At 48.1% G+C, this 22,076-nt stretch overlaps 2 long non-coding RNA genes across 2 annotated transcripts in view; both read right to left on the bottom strand.

Annotated features, from left to right (window-relative positions):
• LOC310712949 overlaps positions 1–22,076 on the bottom strand; it is a 2,318,697-nt gene that overhangs the window by 1,758,844 nt on the left and 537,777 nt on the right. The gene's annotated exons all lie outside the window — the stretch shown is intronic.
• LOC310712955 lies at positions 1,034–20,808 on the bottom strand. Its single transcript, XR_014529038.1, has 3 exons — positions 20,404–20,808; positions 7,529–7,739; positions 1,034–1,627 (listed from the first exon to the last, which is right to left on the bottom strand). It is a non-coding gene; the product is annotated as an uncharacterized lncRNA (long non-coding RNA).

Here is a 22,076-nt window from a genome sequence, read left to right as displayed (position 1 = left end):
TTTGGAGGTGTCTTATTTTTGCTGCTACCTGGATGATATTCCTGTATCTTTACCGCTAGACTTCAGTTATGAATTTTCTGTGGGCTGTATAATTTTATTGCATGTTTATTAATACAATGCCTTTTCATTAGCCTGTTGTTTACGACCCTTTAAATTTTATTAGTGAATTACGTAAACTTCCTCACATTGCGTGGGTTGCCTTGAGTGTGGTTTGCCTACAAAGAAACATTGTGTTTACGTTCGGAGAGAGGAGTCGTAGAACCGTAAAGTCGGAAGGGACCCCTGGAGGTCATCTATTCCAACCCCCTGCGATGCAGGAATCTCAAGTGAAGCATCCATGACAGACAGCCATCGAACCTTTGCTTAGAAACCACCTTCTTTTTTAAAATAATTTCATTGATTTTCCAATAAAACAGCCAATTAACATATCCATCACAATCCAATTAAAAACAATTAACTACAATAAAAAAACAAGCAAATTACCGTCCAAATGATTAATTATGATTTTTTTTTCGGGGCTCCCCGTAGTCTGGACCTTTGAAGTGTATCTCCAATATCTGAATCGATTTTAGAATGAATTGATTTTAAAGGACTAAAACGGAGGATTTGGAGAAGAGCTGAGGGAACTCCAAAAAATGTATTTGTGAAAAATTGTGTTATGTGTTTTTATATTTTTGTATTGTAAAATGAATAAAAAATAATTCAAAAAAATTAGAATGAATGAATTGATTGTGATTTTATGTAAACTGTGTTACTTTTACTGTTGTTAGCCACTCTGAGCCCAGCTTCAGCTGGGAAGGGTGGGATATAAATAAAAAAGTATTATTATTATTATTATTATTATTATTATTATTATTATTATTATTATCTTCAATCCTGCCTCTTCTTGTTGTTTCCATATTTTCCACATCCCGATCTTAACACTTTAAAGTTCTCCGTCCCTGGCTCTACGATTCTCAGAAATCATACATCCTTTCGTCCATCGAATACAGCTTTATTTGTGTATATATATATATATATATATATTAACTGTCTATTTGCCAGCGCAGCTTTCCCTGACTCTGTTCCAATCTTCCATTCCAAGCTGTTGTCCAAGTCTATCGTCGGAAGTTTAATGACGCAGCAACTCCCGAGTTGTTACCGGTAATCATTCCAATCCACCTTCTGAAGGTGTCTCTGCCACTGTTGAACAGCTCTAACTGTTAGCCCTTTTCGCTGGCTAGGCTCAGTTCTAATCCTTCTAACCTCCTTTGGGGTAGGTTTGTGGGTTTGGCAGAAGGAGACAGGATCTGCTCATGCGATGCCCACCTGGTGGAAACTCTAGCTCACACGGCCCTTAAGTGTAAAATGATGATCTCTGCCAACAATTTCTAGACCATCTATGTATTCCAACATGGAAACCAGAGACGGAGGTTATGCGCTTCTTATTACAGGAGACCAGGAGCTCAAAGTCTCTGAAAGTCTTTAAATGAAGAGAGGTACCAAACTTGTACAATGAAGGATAAGCTGTGAAGCTTTGCGTATTCAGCAAATATAATGTCCAACACTGAACAGAGATTCCGAATATTGACTGCTGTTTTGTAAATCTTCATCAGCGTGGTGGGAGAATATAGAATTGTTTCATAAACTGAAAATAAAATTTTACAGGCGATGACCTTTATGACATATCACTTTACAAAAATAATAAACTTCTTCAGCTGCCATTTTATCGCTTTTCCATCTTTGTGCCAATAACATCCTTGCCGCGGTTGTTGCATACATAAAGAGACTGTGTTCCTCCTTTGGCAAATCTTGACCTAAAATTCCTAACAAAAAAGCTTCTGGGGTTTTAACAAAAGTTATCTTAAACATTTTTTTTCATTTCATTATATATCATTTCCCAATAATATTTAACTATTTTACAATTCCACCATAGTTGATAAAAAGTACTGCCCTTCTTTTTACACTTCCAACACTTATTGGAGCTTACTCTATACATTTTGGCCATTTTCATTGGCGTGGTATACCAATGGTACATCATTTTGGAGGATGGATGGCGGCTAATGGATTGAGGTTGAATTCTGACAAGACAGAAGTACTGTTTTTGGGAGACAGGGGGCGGGCGGGTGTGGAGGACTCCCTGGTCCTGAATGGGGCAACTGTGCCCCTGAAGGACCAGGTGCGCAGCCTGGGAGTCATTCTGGACTCACAGCTGTCCATGGAGGCGCAGGTCAGTTCTGTGTCCAGGGCACCTGTCTACCAGCTCCATCTGGTACGTAGGCTGAGACCCTACCTGCCTGCAGACTGTCTCACCAGAGTGGTGCATGCTCTGGTTATCTCTCGCTTGGACTACTGCAATGTACTCTATGTGGGGCTACCTTTGAAGGTGACCCGGAAACTGCAACTAATCCAGAATGCGGAAGCCAGACTGGTGACTGGGAGTGGCTACTGGGACCATATAACACCAGTCCTGAAAGACCTACATGGGCTCCCAGTACGTTTCTGAGCACAATTCAAAGTGTTAGTGCTGACCTTTAAAGCCCTAAACGGCCTCGGTCCAGTATACCTGAAGGAGCGTCTCCACTCCCATCGTTCAGCCCAGACACTGAGGTCCAGCTCTGAGGGCCTTCTGGCGGTTCCCTCATTTCAAGAAGCAAAGCTACAGGGAACCAGGCAGAGGGCTTTTTCAGTAGTGGCGCCCGCCCTGTGGAACGCCCTCCCTTCAGATGTCAAAGAGATAAACAACTACCTGACATTCAGAAGACATCTGAAGGCAGCCCTGTTTAGGGAAGTTTTTAATGTGTGACATTTTAGTGTATTTTTGGTCTCTGTGGAAGCTGCCCAGAGTGGCTGGGGAAACCCATCCAGATGGGCAGGGTACAAATAAATTATTATTATTATTATTATTATTATTATTATTATTATTATTATTAGCATACAATCAGTAAAATTCAAATTTACTCACCATAATTTCAGTCCCTCCTCTGTCAACACCCTCCCACCAGGGCCACAGCGCAGCACAGTTCTCAGCCTGCGATTTCACACACTGAACTCTCCCCAAGGTCTATTCTGAACTGTTGATAACATGTTAGCAGGCTCCATTGTGTCCCTCAGGGAGATATTTAACCAAATGAACCCTCCCCTGGCTCGGCAATTGGTGAAAGGCAGGCAGTTGCGACTAGAGTCCACAGAAGCTGGAGCAGAGTCATAGAATCATAGAACCGCAGAGTCGGAAGGGAACACCAGAGATCATCTAGACCAACCCTCTGCAACGGAGGAGTTGTGGCCAAGTCAATTCAGCAGTGTGTAACAGTGCGAGGAACAGACAGTTCTATTGCAATGGGCTGTACGTGGGGCTACCTTTGAAGGTGACCCAGAAACTACAACTAATCCATAATGCGGCAGCTAGACTGGTGACTGGGAGCGGCTGCCGAGACAACATAACACGTCTTGAAAGACCTACATTGGGTCCCAGTACGTTTCCGAGCACAATTCAAAGTGTTGGTGCTGACCTTTAAAGCCCTAAATGGCCTCGGTCCAGTAGACCTGAAGGAGTGTCTCTACCCCCATCATTCTGCCCGGACACTGAGGTCCAGCTCCGAGGGCCTTCTGGCAGTTCCCCCACTGCAAGAAGCAAAGTTACAGGGAACCAGGCAGAGGGCCTTCTCGGTTGTGGCACCTGCCCTGTGGAACACCCTCCCTTCAGATGTAAAGGAAATAAGCAGCTATCCTAAAGACATCTGAAGGCAGCCCTATTTAGGGACGTTTTTAACAACAACCACCACTGTCTGGCTGAGTTTCCTCAGCCACTCTGAGTTGCTCCCAACAGAATATTTAAAATACAATAAAACAGGGGTCAGCAAACATTTTCAGCAGGGGGCCGGTCCACTGTCCCTCAGACCTTGTGGGGGGCTGGACTATATTTTTTTGGTGGGGGATGAACGAATTCCTATGCCCCACAAATAACCCAGAGATCAATAAAAGCACACATTCTACTCATGTAAAAACACACTGATTCCCGGACCATCCGTGGGCCGGATTTAGAAGGTGATTGAGCTGGATCCGGCCCCCGGGCCTTAGTTTGCCTACCCATGCCATAAAAAACATCAAACATTAAGAACTTCCCTAAACAGGGCAGCCTTTAGATATCTTCTAAAAGTCTGGTGGTTGTTTTTCTCTTTGACATCTGGTGGGAGGGCGTTCCACAGGGAGGGCGCCACCACTGAGAAGGCCCTCTGCCTGGTTCCCTGTAACCTCACTTCTTGCAGGGAGGGAACCGCCAGAAGGCCCTCAGAGCTGGACCTCAGTGTCCGGGCTGAACGATGGGGGTGGAGACGCTCCTTCAGTTATACAGGACCAAGGCCATTTAGGGCCTGCACCAACACTTTGAATTGTGCTTGGAAACGTACTGAACTATCGGGGACGTTAGCCTGGCCCAGCAAGGTCTTCTCATGGCCCTGTCCTCCCCCCAACTTCCATGAAACATGGATGGCCATGATGAGGCCTCTCAACTGAAGAGCGAGGGAAGCGGCTGGGCTTTCAGGGCCCTTGACATTTCCCGCAGACAAAGGCTTGCAGGTGCGTGGGAAAGAACAAAAGATGCTCAGCGCTTTGCCCCCGGCTGACCCAGGCTAGGAATCCGCTCTGGTGTTCAGAGAAAGGTTTGCATGGTCTTAATGGGATTTGTGCAACTGCTCTCTCTCTCTCTCGCTCTCTCTCGCTCTCTCACTCTCTAGCCGCCAGGGGAGTTGCAAAAACCGGGGTCAGCATTTTTGCATCTCTCTCCCTCCCTCCCTCTCCCTCTTTCCTCCAAGGGCTGCGCATGACGAATGGTGGCGCAGTCTGGATTTCGGGCGAAGCTTCCTTCCCAGGGCACTTGTCAGGGCCTGTTGACGTTCCTCCTCGCCACATCCTGGCTATGTGACTGAAATATACTCGGAGTTGAGTGTGGATTTCATGCTCTTTATTCAGCTCATAGTAGTGAGGAAGTTCCCCCAAAATGTCTGCTTTACGTATATACATTACAGTGGTACCTCGGGTTACAGACACTTCAGGTTACATACACTTCAGGTTACAGACTCTGCTAACCCAGGAATAGTACCTCGGGTTAAGAACTTTGCTTCAGAATGAGAACAGAAATCGTGCTCCGGCGGCTCGGCAGCAGCAGGAGGCCCCATTAGCTAAAGTGGTGCTTCAGGTTAACAACAGTTTCAGGTTAAGAATGGATCTCCGGAACGAATTAAGTACTTAACCCAAGGTATTACTGTATTTAAACAATGGGCCCCATGTGATTGGCTAATTCTGGGATTCTCCTGCTGCATTATTCAGGACAGGGAGAAGAAAGGGCTTTCGCACTCAGCGCCAAGTTAGAACTGTTATAAGAATTCTAAGGTCTCAAATATAGAACAAATATTCATAAATGCACACATATCTAAAGATATGAACCACGTGTCTGAAATAGTAAGGGAAAGCAATCCTGGAGCCATTCTGACTCTCTCAAACTGACCTCGATATATTTCTCTGCAAGGAGGGAGGCACATTTTTGCTTGCAAATCCTGTCTTAAGGGCGTATTTGTGGATGAATAGGGTGAGCCTGTGACCTGGATTCAGGAACTAAAGGATTAACCATCACAAAAGAATGGCCAGGCTGCCCAGGTGATACAACCAGTGACCATTATCAGGTATCCTGGCAGGCAGGATTTCTGCTGTAGACCGCCCCTTCTGTGATGCTTGTATGTTGTTTTGGGGGGTGGTCTTGGGACGCGGGTGGTGTTGTGGGTTAAACCACAGAGCCTAGGACTTGCCGATCCGAAGGTTGGCGGTTCAAATCCCCGCGACGGGGTGAGCTCCCATTGCTCGGTCCCTGCTCCTGCCAACCTAGCAGTTCAAAAGCACATCAAAGTGCAAGTAGATAAATAGGTGCCGCTCTGGTGGGAAGGTAAATGGCATTTCCATGCGCTGCTCTGGTTCGGCAGAAGCGGCTTAGTCCTGCTGGCCACATGACCCGGAAGCTGCATGGTTTAGAAGATTGAGGGTTCGATTCCCTTCGTGGTCACCAAACTGTTAACGGAGAAATCTGAGGGCTTGGTCTTGACTGAAGACTGTTGCGACAGAACTCCCACCTGCCACAAAGTGGAACAAGATGGAAGCTCCGAACAAAAGAAGACCCCAACTTTTATTAGCTACTACACCCCTAAGACTACATCACAGCTACATCATGACTACATCACTGACACATCACAAAGAGGAGGGGTTCTGGGAGGAGTTGTGGTGGTAACCTGAGTGTCTTGTCACCTGTCCGGTTCCTCCTTTCCCCCTCCCCATGATTACATTCCTAAGGACAAAGAGGAGTTCGCAGTTTCCTGCCCCCAGAGGGAAGGGCTGGTCACTGTTCTTTGTTTCAGTCCGTAGGGAATCCACTTCCATTTGCAGGTCCTTTGTGAGTGTAATGATCTTCTGTCTAGGACCATCAAGGTTGGCATGCCAACTGGGTAGGGCTCGCTGCGGGGCTTGGGGGATTATGGCTGCCTTGTGTCAAGTCTCCCCCCCCCCCCTTTGATAGTCCTTCCTTCATGGTGTAAAATAAAAGTGGAAGGGTACAGATCCGATGTACGGCTGATTTTCTATGAATTTATAACAGAAGTGTTGTGTATGTCGTGTGTGTGTGTCGTGTTTGTACAAACTGAATGATTGGGAGGGGGTTTTTCCTGCAATACAATGAGATAGGTATCTTTATCACCTTCCTGTGAAACTATTTCCAGGCCCTAAGATTAACAAAATCAAGGAAGGGTACATCTAAGAAACTGAACAGGTCATTGTGGAGAGTTTTGACCAAACGTGATCCACCTGGAGGAGGAACCGACAAGCCACTCCAGTATCCCTGCCAAGAAAACTCCATGGACAAGGACAACAGGCATATAAAAGTTATGACGCTGGAAGATGAGCCCCTCAGGTCAGAAGGCGTCCAACATGCTACTGAGGAAGAGCGGAGGAGAGTCCCATGGACTGCAAAAAGATCAAACCTCTCCATTCTGAAGGAAATCAGCCCTGAGTGCTCACTGGAAGAACAGATCCTGAAGCTGAGGCTCCAAGACTTTGGCCACCTCAGGAGAAGAGAAGACTCCCTGGAAAAGACCCTGATGTTGGGAAAGATGGAGGGCGCAAGGAGAAGGGGACGACGGAGGATGAGATGGTGGGACAGTGTTCTCGAAGCTACCAGCATGAGTTTGAGCAAACTGCGGGAGGCAGTGGAAGACAGGAGTGCCTGGCGTGCTCTGGTCCAGGGGGTCGCGAAGAGTTGGACACGACTAAACGACTAAACAACAACATCTAAGAAACTGCCTACTATCTTTTATGGCCTCAGGATGCCTGATGAAGCAACTGGCCTGTGTATGTGACTTGTCAATCAAGAGAAATAGGACAGAGATGCAGAGGCGTGGGTTGATCAAAAATCATATCAAAATGGCTTAAACCCAGTCAACCCAATGCTTTCATTGCTGACACAAATGGCTTACTCCATATTTGTCATAATTCCACATAGCAATCCCACCTGATCACTACAGGGCAACGTGTTACTTGGAGGCTGGGTCTGCTGCCCCTGTAGATCCTGCCACCAGCGGTGGTCCCCTCAGCTTGCCTCAAGTGTGGGCCGGTCGTGCCCGTGCTGGAGACTGGCATCAAGGCGTTCTGGCAAGGGCAGGGGAGCTCCCTTCTCGATCCATCTTGCAAGCCGGGCTCCCCGCTGTGCATCAGTCTGGCTCCTGTCAGAAAACCCAGGCGAGGCTGTGCTCAGGCTGCCTCCCGTCAGACCCAGCTCAGCGACTCTTACGAAGCCGGCTTCCCTCGTCTCAGCCCACAGGGGAGCTGCTAGGTCTGGCGGGGGGAGCCTCAGCCGGCCACAGCAGATGGCCCCTGCAGTCCGCTCCATTCCGTGCTCGGACCGTATAGCAGAGGCTGTCCGAGTCCCCCAACACAACACGGCTCCCCACTGAGGAAGACAGGCAGGGTTAAAGCCTCCGTGATGTCCCCACACATCGGTGCAAACCCACCCTGCTGTGATATTTTGCATTTGGTGCGGGTAAAGGTAAAGGGACCCCTGACCGTTAGGTCCAGTCGCGGACAACTCTGGGGTTGCAGTGCTCATCTCACTTTATTGGCCGAGGGAGTCGGCGTGCAGCTTCCGGGTCATGTGGCCAGCAGGACTAAGCCGCTTCTGGCGAACCAAAGCAGCACATGGAAATGCCATTTACCTTCCCACCGGAGCAGTACCTATTTATCTACTTTGACGTGCTTTCGAACTGCTAGGTGGGCAGGAGCAGGGACTGAGCAATGGGAGCTCACCCTGTTGCAGGGATTCGAACTGCCGACCTTCTGATCGGCAAGTCCTAGGCTCTGTGGTTTAACCCACCGCGCCACCCGTGTCCCTAATTTGGTGCAGAAAGGCAGCCAAAATGCTGGCTTTGACCTAAAAAGCCTTAAGTGGCTCAGGACTGCAGTACCTTAAGGATCACCTCTCTGCATCCTGAGATCACCATTTGAGGCCCTTCTTTGTGTGTCGCCTCCATGACAGATCTGGAGGAGGGCAACGTGAGAACGGAGCCTTCTCTGTGGTGGCTCCCTGTTTGTGGAATGCTGCCCCCAGGGAGGTTAATCTGGCACCTTCATTACGTACCTTTAGGTACATTCCTCTTCAACCAAGCCTTTAGCTGATTAATAAATCTACACCCTTTTAAATGTGCTTGTTATTGGTATCATAGAATTGCAGAGTTGGAAGGGACCCTAAGGATCATCTAGTCCCACCCCCTACAAGGCAGGAATATGCAGCTGCCCCACACGGGGATCAAACCTGCAACCCTGGCATTATCAGCACCACACTCCAACTAGCTGAGCTATCCAGGCATTGATTTGTTTTCATTTCCATTTTATTATGTATTTTGCTTTCGCGTTTTTTGTTTTTCTATTGTGAACTGCCTTGTGATTGTCAGATGAAGAGTGATCTACAAATCTGATAAATAATAATAATGATAGTCATTGGAGAGGAAGTCTCATATTTTTAATCACGGCATGGAAGCCCATGCTTTCGGGCCTCTAAAGAAAGGGAGCAAGTTCCACATTTACAGTGGTGCCTCGCAAGACGAAATTAATTCGTTCCGCGAGTTTTTTCGTCTAGCGAATTTTTCGTCTTGTGAAGCACGGTGTCGGAAAAGTTTTGGAAAAGCTTCAAAAATCACCAAAAACCTCAAAAAAGGCTACCACACCGTGTTCTATGAGTTGCTCCTCGAAGTCAAGTCACAACTGTATTAGCGGTGTTAAGAAAAAGGAAACAAACTTGCAAGACGTTTTCGTTTTTCGTCTTGCGAAGTAAGCCCATAGGGAAATTCGTCTTGCGAAGCAGCTCAAAAACCACAAAACCCTTTCGTCTAGCGAGTTTTTCGTCTTGCGAGGCATTCGTCTTGCGGGGCACCACTGTATTTATTTTTCCTCTTTGTATCCATCCCAGTTATTTTTGCTATCTCCTTCTTTTCCTCTGGCTTCTCATCCCAGTACATAATTTCGGACTTCTCCATATTAACTCCCAGTCCAGACCCATCTTTAAAGTCTTTCAATATTATCATCAATTCTCTTACACTATCTAACGGATTTGTTAATAGTAATAAAATATCATCCGCATACATATTCAACTTGATTCCCTCCTTTCCCATCTTATATCCTTTAATTCTTACTGAATTTCTAATCCTATCTGCCAGGTACTCCATACCCAACACACATAGTAATGGTGAGAGGGGGTAACCTTGTTTGTTGTTGTTGTTTAGTCGTTTAGTCGCGTCCGCCTCTTTGTGACCCCCTGGACCAGAGCACGCCAGGCACTCCTGTCTTCCACTGCCTCCCGCAGTTTGGTCAGACTCATGTTTGTAGCTTCGAAAACCGTTGCCTGCCGTTTTGCACACTTCAGCAAAATCTAAGGTGGTTTCTTTGAAGAAGAAAAGAGTTTATTGATGGATTTGCACCCAGTGAATATTTTGACATGCTTGGCTTTCATATCAGCAGAGGAAAGGGCTCTTTCAGGATAAAGGAAAACGGTACAGAGGCAAAGAGGAGCCTCCGGTGACGTGTGACGCAGACAGAGTCGTCCCGAGGTATTTCCCTGCTTCAGGCTGAGAAGCAAATCTCCGACAACAACGCCACGCCGAGGCACGGACCAAGCCAGTTAAGTTATTTTGGTCCTGGAGAAAAATCCCACAAGTGACTCTCGCCCTCCCAGCAGGAAAAGCAGAACCATCACCAATTGAACGCTGGATATAGCCAATTAAATGCTGCAGCACGATTGCTGACGGGAGGGAGGCCTTGTCAGCACGTAAACCCCTGAGATCAGAGACTTAAAAAGTGTTGCCAGTTTTCCGCCAGGCCAAGTTCAAGGTTATTTGAAAATAATAATAATAATAATAATAATAATAATAATAATAATAATAATAATAATAATAATTTATTTATACCCCGCCCGTCTGGCTGGGCCTCCCCAGCCACTCTGGGCGGCTTCCATAAAACCAAAAATACAGTAAAATCACACGTTAAAAACTTCCCTGAACAGGGCTGCCTTAAGATGTCTTCTGAATGTCAGGTAGTTGTTTATCGCTTTGACATCTGCTGGAAGGGCGTTCCACAGGGCGGGCGCCACCACCGAGAAGACCCTCTGCCTGGTTCCCTGTAGCTTTGCTTCTCGCAATGAGGGAACCGCCAGAAGGCCCTCAGCGCTGGACCTCAGCGTCCGGGCAGAATGATGGGGGTGGAGACGCTCCTTCAGGTATACTGGACCGAGGCCGTTTAGGGCTTTCAAGGTCAGCACCAACACTTTGAATTGTGCTCGGAAACGTACTGGGAGCCAATGTAGGTCTTTCAAGACCGGTGTTATATGGTCTCGGCGGCCGCCCCCAGTCACCAGTCTAGCTCCCGCATTCTGGATTAGTTGTAGTTTCCGAGTCACCTTCAAAGGTAGCCCCACGTAGAGTGCATTGCAGTAGTCCAAGCGGGAGATAACCAGAGCATGCACCACTCTGGCGAGACAGTCCGCAGGCAGATAGGGTCTCAGCCTACGTACCAGATGGAGCTGGTAAACAGCTGCCCTGGACACAGATTTGACCTGTGCCTCCATGGACAGCTGTGAGTCCAAAATGACTCCCAGGCTGCGCACCTGGTCCTTCAGGGGCACAGTTACCCCATTCAGGACCAGGGAATCCTCCACACCTGCCCGCCTCCTGACCCCCAAAAACAGTACTTCTGTCTTGTCAGGATTCAACCTCAATCTGTTAGCCGCCATCCATCCTCCAACCGCCTCCAGACACTCACGCAGGACCTTCACCGCCTTCACTGGTTCTGATTTAAAAGAGAGGTAGAGCTGGGTATCATCATATAAAGTACTGTTGATATATTAAGTCCTTATCTTGGGAGCTGGGTCTGTTACTGGTGTAACAGGAAATTGGAAGTGGGGTGAGAGACCCCCCCCCCCCGACACCACGAGTCTTTCCTCTCCACACCAGCAGGCAAAGTCAAAGAGTCTCCGCTGCACATTAACAAGCCACTCACTCACAAATAATATAAAACTCCTGTCGAAAATGTATAAATTGCTTCTGGAATGGCACACAAAGGATGAACGCAGGTTAAATCTGTCATGAGACACTGGGAGAGGGATTTAGGGCATAATTTGGGTTAAACCACTGAGCCTAGGGCTTGCCGATCAGAAGGTCGGCAGTTCGAATCCCCGCGACGGAGTAAGCTCCCGTTGCTCGGTCCCTGCTCCTGCCAACCTAGCAGTTCAAAAGCACGTCAAAGTGCAAGTAGATAAATAGGTGCCGCTCCGGCGGGAAGGTAAATGACGTTTCCTTGCACTGCTCTGGTTCACCAGAAGCGGCTTAGTCATGCTGGCCGCATGATCCGGAAGCTGTACGCCGGCTCCCTTGGCCAATAAAGCGAGATGAGCGCCACAACCCCAGAGTCGGCCACGACTGGACCTAATGGTCAGGGGTCCCTTTACCTTTACCTTTTGCCTGATACATTTATGAACATTCATTTTATATCTTAGACCTTATAATTCTCATATTAATGCTGTTACTTCCCACCAGAGTGGTACCTATTTATCTACTTGCACTTCGTGCTTTTGAACTGCTAGGTTGGCAGGAGCAGGGACTGAGGAATGAAAGCTCACCCCATCACGGGGATTCGAACCGCCCACCTGATCGGCAAGTCCTAGGCTCTGTGGTTTAACCCACAGCGCCACCCGCGTCCCACCAGGCAAACACATACATAAATATATAAACCACGTGTCTGAAATAGTATGGGAGAACAATCCTGAAGCCATTTTGACTCTTTCAGTGACCTCAAATATTCCTCTGCAGTTTGGATGAAAATGCGAAAAGCCTCCCCATTGTCTCTGTGCTCGCAGATCCTGCCTTAAGGGCACATTTGGGTATGAATAGGGTGAGCCTGTGACCCAAATCCCTGAAATCAGCCCTGAGTGCTCACTGGAAAGACAGATCCTGAAGCTGAGGCTCCAAGACTTTGGCCACCTCATGAGAAGAGAAGACTCCCTGGAAAAGACCCTGATGTTGGGAAAGATGGAGGGCCCAAGGAGAAGGGGACGACAGAGGATGAGATGGTGGGACAGTGTTCTCGAAGATACCAGCATGAGTTTGACCAAACTGTTGGAGGCAGTGGAAGACAGGAGTGCCTGGCGTGCTCTGGTCCAGGGGGTCACAAAGAGTCGGACACAACTAAACAACAACAACAACAACAACGTGATCTGAATTAAGGAACTATTTACCATCACAAAAGAATGGCCAGGCTGCCCAGGTAAAGCAATCAGTGACCATTAACAGATATCCTGGCAAACAGGATTTCTGCTGTAGACCACCCCCTTCTGTGATAGATGTATGATGGGGGGGTTTGGGGGGGGGCGTCTTGAGCTACAGGGTGGGCAATTTCAAAAGACTATAGGGCTTGCACACCATTGTTCTGGGTTCCTCCTCTCTGCTCCTGCGTGTGGGAGTGAGGACCCTGTTGCAACAGTTAATAAGACCAGGCTTACTAGCCGCTTTGCTTCTCAATATTCTCTGGTTGGCCTCTGTTATTTTCTCCTACCGATAGAGAACCTACATAAGGACACTATAAGGGCTCTTGGGTACCCCATATGGGGGAAAGGAACAGTTTTTTTCTTATAACAGCAACATCTCTGCAAAGTCATTGCATCTGCAAGGGAGCTCAGCTCAGAAACCTGTGACTCCCAGCTGAGCCCCGTGTCTTAAATTTTCTATAGTGAGTCCTTTTGGGGTTTTTTGGTTTGTTTGTTGTTTGTTATTACTGTATTTTTCGCCCTATAGGACGCACTTTTCCCCCTCCAAAAATGAAGGGGAAATGTGTGTGCGTCCTATGGGGCGAATGCAGGCTTTCGCTGAAGCCTGGAGAGCAAGAGGGATCGGTGCGCACCGACCCCTCTCGCTCTCCAGGCTTCAGGAAGCTCTGCGCAACCCTCGGGAGACCGGCTCCGATGGCGGCGCAGAGCTACCTGCAGTCCCGGGATCAGCGCACTTCTCCCCATCGCCAGCCCCACAAGCTCGGGGGACAGCGGGGAGGCAGAGCGTGCCTTCCCACTGTTCCCTGACCTGATTCTTCCAGCCCCACACTTGGGGGGGAAATAAAAAAAAAATTCTTTATTTCCCCCCCAAAAAACTAGGTGCGTCCTATGGACCAGAGCGTCCTATGGGGCGCAAAATATGGTATTTATTTCCTATTAGTGCTACTTGGTTCTAGTTATACTGGGTACCCTTTGTTCAAAGTATAGTGGCGGGGTTCGCCCTGATAGGAAAGTTTTTCATAAGCCTCCACCTCAGATTTGCCTTTTCAGTTTGCGTCGTTAAACTGGAAGTGTTCAAGTTGTGGGCGAACATATCAGACGACACAGCGATTCTTCCAAAGCAGCTCTTTATTTGTAAGCTGGAACAGAACTGAACTGAGGAGCTCAGTCAGCCTGCTTATATAGAGCTCCAGAACAATGCAACTGTTGCCATTTTCTAAAACTATCCAATCACTGAACGTCACTTTTGATACTTCATTTGCATAGCTATCTAAAGTATCCCCCTACTGGCCCAGGGTGAGAACTTCAGTACATAACAGGAAGAGAATGCCAGGACATGAAACTGTAAACCTAATGTGCTCAGAAGGCAGAAGGAATAAAAAATCCACTTGTTGGAAATCTTTGTTTCCCTTGGAGCAAATAATTTTTGTACTCAAAGGTCTAGAAATGTTTGTGTGTGTGTTTAAATTGGCTTCACAGTTAACATCCTATGGCTGCTATCTTACATGCACAGAGTTTTAAATTGCAAGCTTGCTTCAAAATATTAGTTTAAAAAAGACGTGTTGGGCCTGATCAAACATAGCAAATATTGGGGGGGGGGGGGAGGAAATGAGGTGTGTAAATGTTTGTTATTTGAGGGAGTCTAGAATGGGAGAATCTCTTTCCAAGTAGTAAAAAAATCATTTGTATGTGTATGCCTGTGGTCTGAGAGGGGAAACTGCCCCCCCCCCTTCCCTCTACAGCTTAAGGGAGGAAGAACATTTGTAACTTTGATTTTTTTAAATAAAAAAATATATGTTGAAACTTGGTAGTTTCTGAGAGAACTTACCTACAGCAATGTTCTAGTCTCCTTTTACAATATGCTGTGAATTAGCCTTCTGGAATACTTAAATTTCCTCTGCAAATAGTCTAGCTGAGCAAAATGGCTCTTATAAGTTAAATGTAGAGTCTGACGTTCCTTTAGCCTTAAGCAGGTCTCCTCATGATGTAAAAGGCCTTGTGAGGAATCGTAAGAAGTATTGTGAATGTATGACCAAAGGAAAAATGAGCATCCATTCCAGTTGGGGGGGTGGAAGTAATTCGTTTTTCAAAAGTAGAACTTCCATGGGCAGAGACTGTGTATCTGGGTGTAGGTTTTAGCTTGGATTTGGTTGGCTAAGGGACTTATGGGAAGCCTGATAATATCAGTTTCTGTAAGATCGGCCAGGACTCCTGGCCTCCTTTGGTAAATGGGTCTTTTACCCCTTTAGTTTCTATCTCTTTGAAGCTTTTTCTTACTTCTGTGCTTCAGTGGGTAAATCTACTCTCAAGTAAGCTTTGTTTGGGGATGCGGGTGGTGCTGTGGGTTAAACCACAGAGCCTAGGACTTGCCGATCAGAAGGTCGGCGGTTCGAATCCCCGCTACGGTTTGAGCTCCCGTTGCTCAGTCCCTGCTCCTGCCAACCTAGCAGTTCGAAAGCACGTCAAAGTGCAAGTAGATAAATAGGTACCGCTCCGGCGGGAAGGTAAACGGCGTTTCCATGCGCTGGTTTGCCAGAAGCAGCTTAGTCCTGCTGGCCACATGACCCGGAAGCTGTATGCCGGCTCCCTTGGCCAGTAAAGCGAGATGAGTGCCACAACCCCAGAGTTGGCCACGACTGGACCTAATGGTCAGGGGTCCCTTTACTTTACTTTAAGCTTTGTTTGGGAGGCAGTGGAAGACAGGAGTGCCTGGCATGCTCTGGTCCATGGGGTCATGAAGAGTCAGACACGACTAAACAACAACAAGCTTTGTTTAATAAGGAAAGTGCAACCTGGCTGGTCAGTATTTCCCAGGAACTGCATTTTGTGAAAGACATTCCTCCCCCCCCCCCGTGTGTGTCTGTTTAAACTGTACCCCTGTGCTTATTCTTCTGGTGGCTGCATAATATTCTTTCTCTCTCTTCCTATATAAGCACATGCCGCGTTCGTAGTAAATCTACCTTTTGGTGGCGCAGACCTCTCCTTTGGAACTCCTTGCCTCTTGATACTTCCCTGTCCTCCTTTTGCCCCTCCAGCAGCAATAGCAACTTGAGTCTGTGGACTGCAGCCATCTTTCTATCAACCCTGCAACTGGGCTCTCTCACCACTGATCTCCACAGCCGCCAGCCACCCTGCCACTCTCCTCTTTCCCCTCCTGCCAATATCATCTCCTTTATTATATACGGGGTGTTCAGACTGTGAGATGAGGGGTGGTATCTCTGGTGGGGGCCACATCGTGCTCCTTCTGGGGTAGTTTGCCCACCTTACGGTCTTCAAACAAAAACATCTTGGAGGTCCCAGGCCACAGGGAGGTTAGACTGACCTCGACCAGAGCCAGGGCCTTTTCAGTACTGGCCCCGATCTGGTGGAACACTCTATCACAAGAGACTAGGGCCCTGCGGGACTTGACATCTTTCCGCAGGGCCTGCAAGACAAAGCTGTTCCGCCTGGCCTTTGGCCAAGGCACAGTCTGACCCCCTCCTTTGGTAATCCTCATAGAACTCTAGCCCAATGGTTGCCATCAATTTGATTTTGAATTGATTTTAGAATGAATTGATTTTAGAATGCTGTATTACTTTTATTGTTGTTAGCCGCTCTGAGCCCGGCTTTGGCGGGGAAGCACAAGATATACCGGTAAATAAAATTTTATTATTATTATTATATTATTATTATTATTTATTTGGTACCCACTCTGAACTTACTGTATTTTTCACTCCGTAAGACGCACCTAGTTTTTAGAGGAAAACAAGAAAAAAAATATTCTGAACGAAACAGTGGTTGTATAATTTTTGTGGTTGATGCTGTGGCCACAGACATGTGATCTGATGGTGAATTTGGGGTAGCCCAATGCAAAAATCCTGAGAATCCATGTGGATCCGTGTTTTGTAACCACGTTTTTGCGCCATTGCAGCCCCACGCAACAGTGGGTGTGTGATTTTTTTGGTGCAGGCTGTAGCCATGGACATGCTATGTGATCTGATGGTGAATTTGGGATGATCCAATGCAAAAATCCTGAGGATCCATGTGGATCCGTGCTTTGTAACCACGTTTTTGTGCCATTGCGGCCCCACGCAACAGCCTCCTTTATCTCTAGCGTCCCTTATCTCTCTCCCCAATCGGCAAACGATCAGCGGCTTTGTTTCAACACCCACTTCCCTCTTTCAAAAAAAAAAAAAGGAAGATCTGCTTTTTGCCCCTGGGCAATTCAGCTCCAGGGACCACACATTCGCTCCATAAGACGCACAGACATTTCCCCTTACGTTTTAGGAAGAAAAAAGTGTGTCTTACGGAGCGAAAAATATGGTAGCTATCACCTGTGGCTCCTGGAAGCTGTCAGCAGGCAACAGTGGCCACAATCCCAGGAAATGGCTTCGGCCGGCCGGCTAAACCAGGCGAGGGGAGCCGATGGGGCTCAAACCCTCAGTGAATTAGGGGCTTCCTCTGCATTCGAAGAAAGTCTTTGGCGGATGGAGCGGACGAGACCAAGAGGGGGTCCAACTCCAACGGTCAAGAAGGTGGTTTATGCCCGCGCTGTAGAGGAAAGTGAGGGGTAGGTGGGGCTTGCCCACCTGGGAAAGGAGCCCATATTGGAGAAGGAAAGCTCTGGTCCTAAACCTCCGCTGCCTTGTAGGACATCTTGTAGAACTCTGGGGGTGGGGCAAGCATCCCAGGAGGGCGCCATTTGCGGCAAGCGTCCCAGGCATAGCTGTCAACTGTCCCTTATTTGGCGGGAAACTCCCTTATCCCAGCGCTGCATCCCGCTGCTGTCCCTTATTGATGATGTCCCTTAAATTTCCCGGGTTTCAAAGGAAGCAGCTCCTCTCCCTCCCTCCCTGCCAGCCAGGGAGGAGGGAGGCTCCAACTGTGTTGCTTGGCTGCGTTGCTCACCCAATAAGGAGTCTAAGAACGACTGGGGGGGTGGAGCTTGCATGCCTTGTGCCGATCAAATCGGCCGCGTTGCCTGGGGACTCGCCTTTGCTCAGCGCTTCCCAGCGGAGAGGTGACGGTGGCTTTCCTTGCTGCATCCCCTTTGCTGGGTTGCTGCGCTGTGGGAACCACCGCTTGAGGCTTCGTTTGGCTGCTGGCTGGGCTTTCTGCCTTTGGCTTGGAGGGGCTCAGAAGTTGAACATACCTGTGTTCTGAAAATCCCTTATTTTGGCTGCTGATCCCTTATTTTCAAGGCTGCTGGTCCCTTATCTTCAAATCTGTAAGTTGACAGATATGGTCCAGGGGGCGAGCCGCCCATGGCAGGCTGCTTCCTTGGCGGGGGCGAGGGAGTCACGCCACTATGCCAGCAGCCTTCCTCCCTTCCCTCTTCCTTTTGACAGCTCGGGGGAGACTCCCCCCACCCCCAGGAAGCAGCCCAGAAGTGGGGGGCAATGGCGTGCCGCCCGCCCGCGATTCCCAAGCCTCCCCATAGCTGTCAAAACGAAGGGGGAAGGGGGGAAGGCCGTCGGCAAAGCGTTGCAGCTCTGCCCCAACAGCTCAGCATAGGCTTGGTGCGCCGAATGTCACCCCCTGAGTGATGATCGTGCAGCGAGCTGGAGGGCTGGGAAGCGCTTGCCCATATGCGTGCGCACAAGCTATTTCCAACGCACTTCCACCGTTTACCTTCCCACCGGAGTGGTACCTATTTATCTACTGTGTTCAGGGCTTCCTATCTCCCCCAATAGACAGGCGCAAAACTGTTTTTGTAGAAATCCCATGACTCTTGAGTCAAACAATATCACTTTCAGGTCCAGCCCATGAGTTTCCATTGTGCAAAGTGGAGCCCAAATAGCCTTCTCCTCCCCCCCCCAAAAAAATTTAATAATGTTGGAGGCTAATTTGGGGGGGGGGGGAGAATAGATGGCTCCATTGAGGCATCAGATCCTTCATCTGCTGCTTTCAGTTTCCACTGTCTGGGGAGACTTCCTTCTCCTTTTTGCTGATCACTTTCGCTCTCACCCTGCCTGACCTGCCTCCCGCGGTTGTTCTCTGAGCCTCTTAGAGAAAGCGGGAGCATGGAATACAGAACAAAACAAAAATAATTATGGATCTTCTAATTTTACTCTTTGGCTAGGCTAAAGAAACTGTGCTAATGGAGGACAGGGTTTTAATGTGCCATCTCTTAACTGCTGCCAGAATTATTATTTGTCAAAACTGGAGGGGGAAATGAGAGGCTCTGTGCATAAGAGAATAGGTGACTGAAATCTGGGACATTGTGCGAAGCTTCTATGTATGGTGAGGAGCAGAGCATGCAGGCAAACAAGATTAGGTCTTTATCGAGAAACAAAGCCTTTTTATAATGTAACTGGAGCAATAAGGGACAGGATAACGTCGAGCCATTTCTGTTACTCGGAACCTTGCGATATTGATTTATGGCGTTTGATTTTGGCGTGGAAATTTGCTCCTGTGATTAAACTTCCGGATATCCCGCTCTGCTTTGAATTTATATGGCGTCTGCTTTTATACCTATCACTCTATAAGTGTGTGTGTGTGTGTGTGTGTGTGTGTGTGTGTGTGTGTGTAAATAATAATAAAAACAAATAAATACATAATGTGTCCTTTATAAAACAAATAAGCCGGGCAAATATAAGCTCTCCCGGTTCCACTGCCCCGCTCCGTATTAATTAAGCCGGCCTAATTACCACGGCTGGTTCCGTAATTGCAAGCGCCGATGTGGACTCTGGACCTCTCCGATTCATGCTTCCCACTCGCTCCCTCCCTCCCTCCCTTGAGAGCTGTTGGAGAAATTGCCTGGTTTTTAATAAACCAGAATATGCTTCTGCAATGAAACCGGGGGAGACAGAGTGGAAGGAACGGAGAGACAAAACAGCCGTTCTTGCCTCTGCAAGGAATTAAAAACAGGGCTTGCGGTTTGAATACTTGCTCATGTGCAAGCAAAAAGAAAAAAAAAATCCTTGGCTGTGCTTTTGACAGCTTCAGAAAGCTGTGAAGCTATTTATGTCCCAGGGACACCCAGAAAACAACTGTCTTTCTAGAAACACTGCATAGAGATTCCAGATTTCTCGCTCTCTTGTTTTATTTTATCCGCTTGGCTTTGTGTTCTAATGCTGCAGTGCACTCTGGGACCTTAGGCTGAAAGACGGGTAACTAATAACAAAAATAAAAATAATAGAAACATGAATTTGTAGAGTTGGAAGGGACCCCAAGGGCCATCTAGTCTCACCCCCTGCAAGGCACAGCTGAAGAATCCCAACTTTCAACCTCTGCTTAAAAACCTCTAATGAAGGAGACTCCACCAGCTTCCACTGCCAAAGAGAAAGTTCTTCCGAATGTTTAGTTGGAAACTCCTTCCTTGTCATTTGAATCATTTGCTTTAGGTCGTCGTCTCTGATGCATCAAGCTTGCATCATCAACAGCCCTTTGAAGATGGCTCTCATATCGTTTCTTCTTTTCCAGGATAAAGAGACCCAACTCCCTCAACCGTTCCTCATCAGGCTTGGCTTCCATCCCCGTCATCATTCTGGCTGCTCTCCTCTGCACACCTTCCAGCTTGTCGATATCCTTCTTAAACTGGGGTACCCAGAACTGAGAGGAGGTCTGACCAAGGCAGAATAAAGCGTCAGGTTACGTACCTTCAGGCTGCCAGGCGCAAAGCAAACCTTCATAATGTTCGAAGGCCGCAAGGCATCACATGAGAAACGCAGTCCTGTCTCCCTCGAGCTCAGTCAGGAGTAGAAAAAGAAAACAGGAAGGAAAAACCACAAGCATTTCAAAGGTCAGAGCTCAAAGTCCGGCGCTTCGCCTCTCGATTCCCTAGGAAGTTCCCGGCGAACCAGGCTCTCAGGCGGCTTTCCTTTTCCACCTCTCCCCCACAAGCTCAGCAGTTCCACAATCGCGTCGCATGAAAGCGCAAGGGCACACAGCCACAAACCTCTCACACCCACACACCTCTCTGCTCCACGGAGCTTTCTTCTCCCTAGAGCAAAATAAGTGAGGGTGCTGCCCCACAATCCATTTCCAAATCACCCCAAGGGGACCGGAAAAGAAACACCTGCCCAAGCTGGCCGCCGGTTGCCCGTGCCGTGCTGAGTTGCAAAATGCCAGGGCTGTGGGGCACGCCTATGTCTCCTCCTCCTGCCAGGGTAGAAGGCCTTTCATGCGCCAAGCATGACATCACCTCTAGACACTCAGCCAAGATTACCTGGGAATTTCTCTGGCTCACAGCCAGCACCTGTCGACTTTTTTCACTTTCCTTCGACTGCTTTCGGAACATCATGTTGTGATAGTTCCCCAACACCATTCGAATGGTCGAGTTCCCCAGCTCACAGTTTTGTGTCCTGAAAACAGAAAGCTGTGCAGGTATAAATACCTGGGCCATGGAGAACCCAAAACACACAGATCTTCTCTGGGGAACAAAGAGGACGTTCATCTTGAACCCCGAGACATCGCGACAGAATTACGATGGGAACAGGTAAGGACACGACAACTTCTTTTCTTCGACACTGTGGCTCAGGTTATAGAGTTGGGTGTGTGTCGGCGATCGGTTCCTCCGGATCGGGGCAACTGCGATTCAGCTGTGATGGCTCTGTTGCAGCAGGTTGGACTAGATTACTCTTGGGATCCCTTCCAACTCTACCACTCGATGATACATTGGAGGTCTTCCAACAGAGGTTGGGCTGTGATCGGTCGGGGATTCCTTAGCTGTGATTCCTCACTGCAGGGGGTTGGATTAGATGACCCCCAGGAAACCTTGCAACTCTGGAGGTCTATGATTCTGATTAGTTCTGTACCCTTTTGCATTGTGAACCCCGTGTTTTGCACCAGACCCCAAACCAGTTAACTGACGCTCAAACCAGGGGTCCGAGGTATCCCCCCAAAAAAACCCAAAGCTGCCCAATTGAAACAAACTGGTGCCAAACTTTTGCACTCATTCTGCACCCTTTTGCACCGTGAACCCCGTGTTTTGCACCGGACCCCGAACCAATTAACTGGCACTCAAACCAGGGGTCCAAGGTATCCCACAAAACCCCAACATTGTCCAATTCGTTCCAAAGTGGTGTCAAATTTTAGCAATAATTTTGCACCCTTTTGCACCATTTCTCAGCAACCCCCAAACAGAGTAATTGAGGCTCAAACCAAGGTTGAGGTATCCTCCCCCCCAAAAAACCCCACATTGTCTGATTCACTCCAAACTGGTGCCAAACCTTTGCACTTGTTCTGACTCTTTTGTACCACAAATCCCGTGTTTTGCAGCAGCCCACAAACTGAGTAACATACTCAAACTGGGGGGGGGGGCATCGTTATC

Source organism: Podarcis liolepis (genome assembly GCF_965112155.1).
Source record: "Podarcis liolepis genome assembly, chromosome: 7".
In the NCBI taxonomy this organism is placed as follows: Eukaryota; Metazoa; Chordata; class Lepidosauria; order Squamata; family Lacertidae; genus Podarcis; species Podarcis liolepis.
This window is presented reverse-complemented; position numbering and strand designations above follow the sequence as displayed.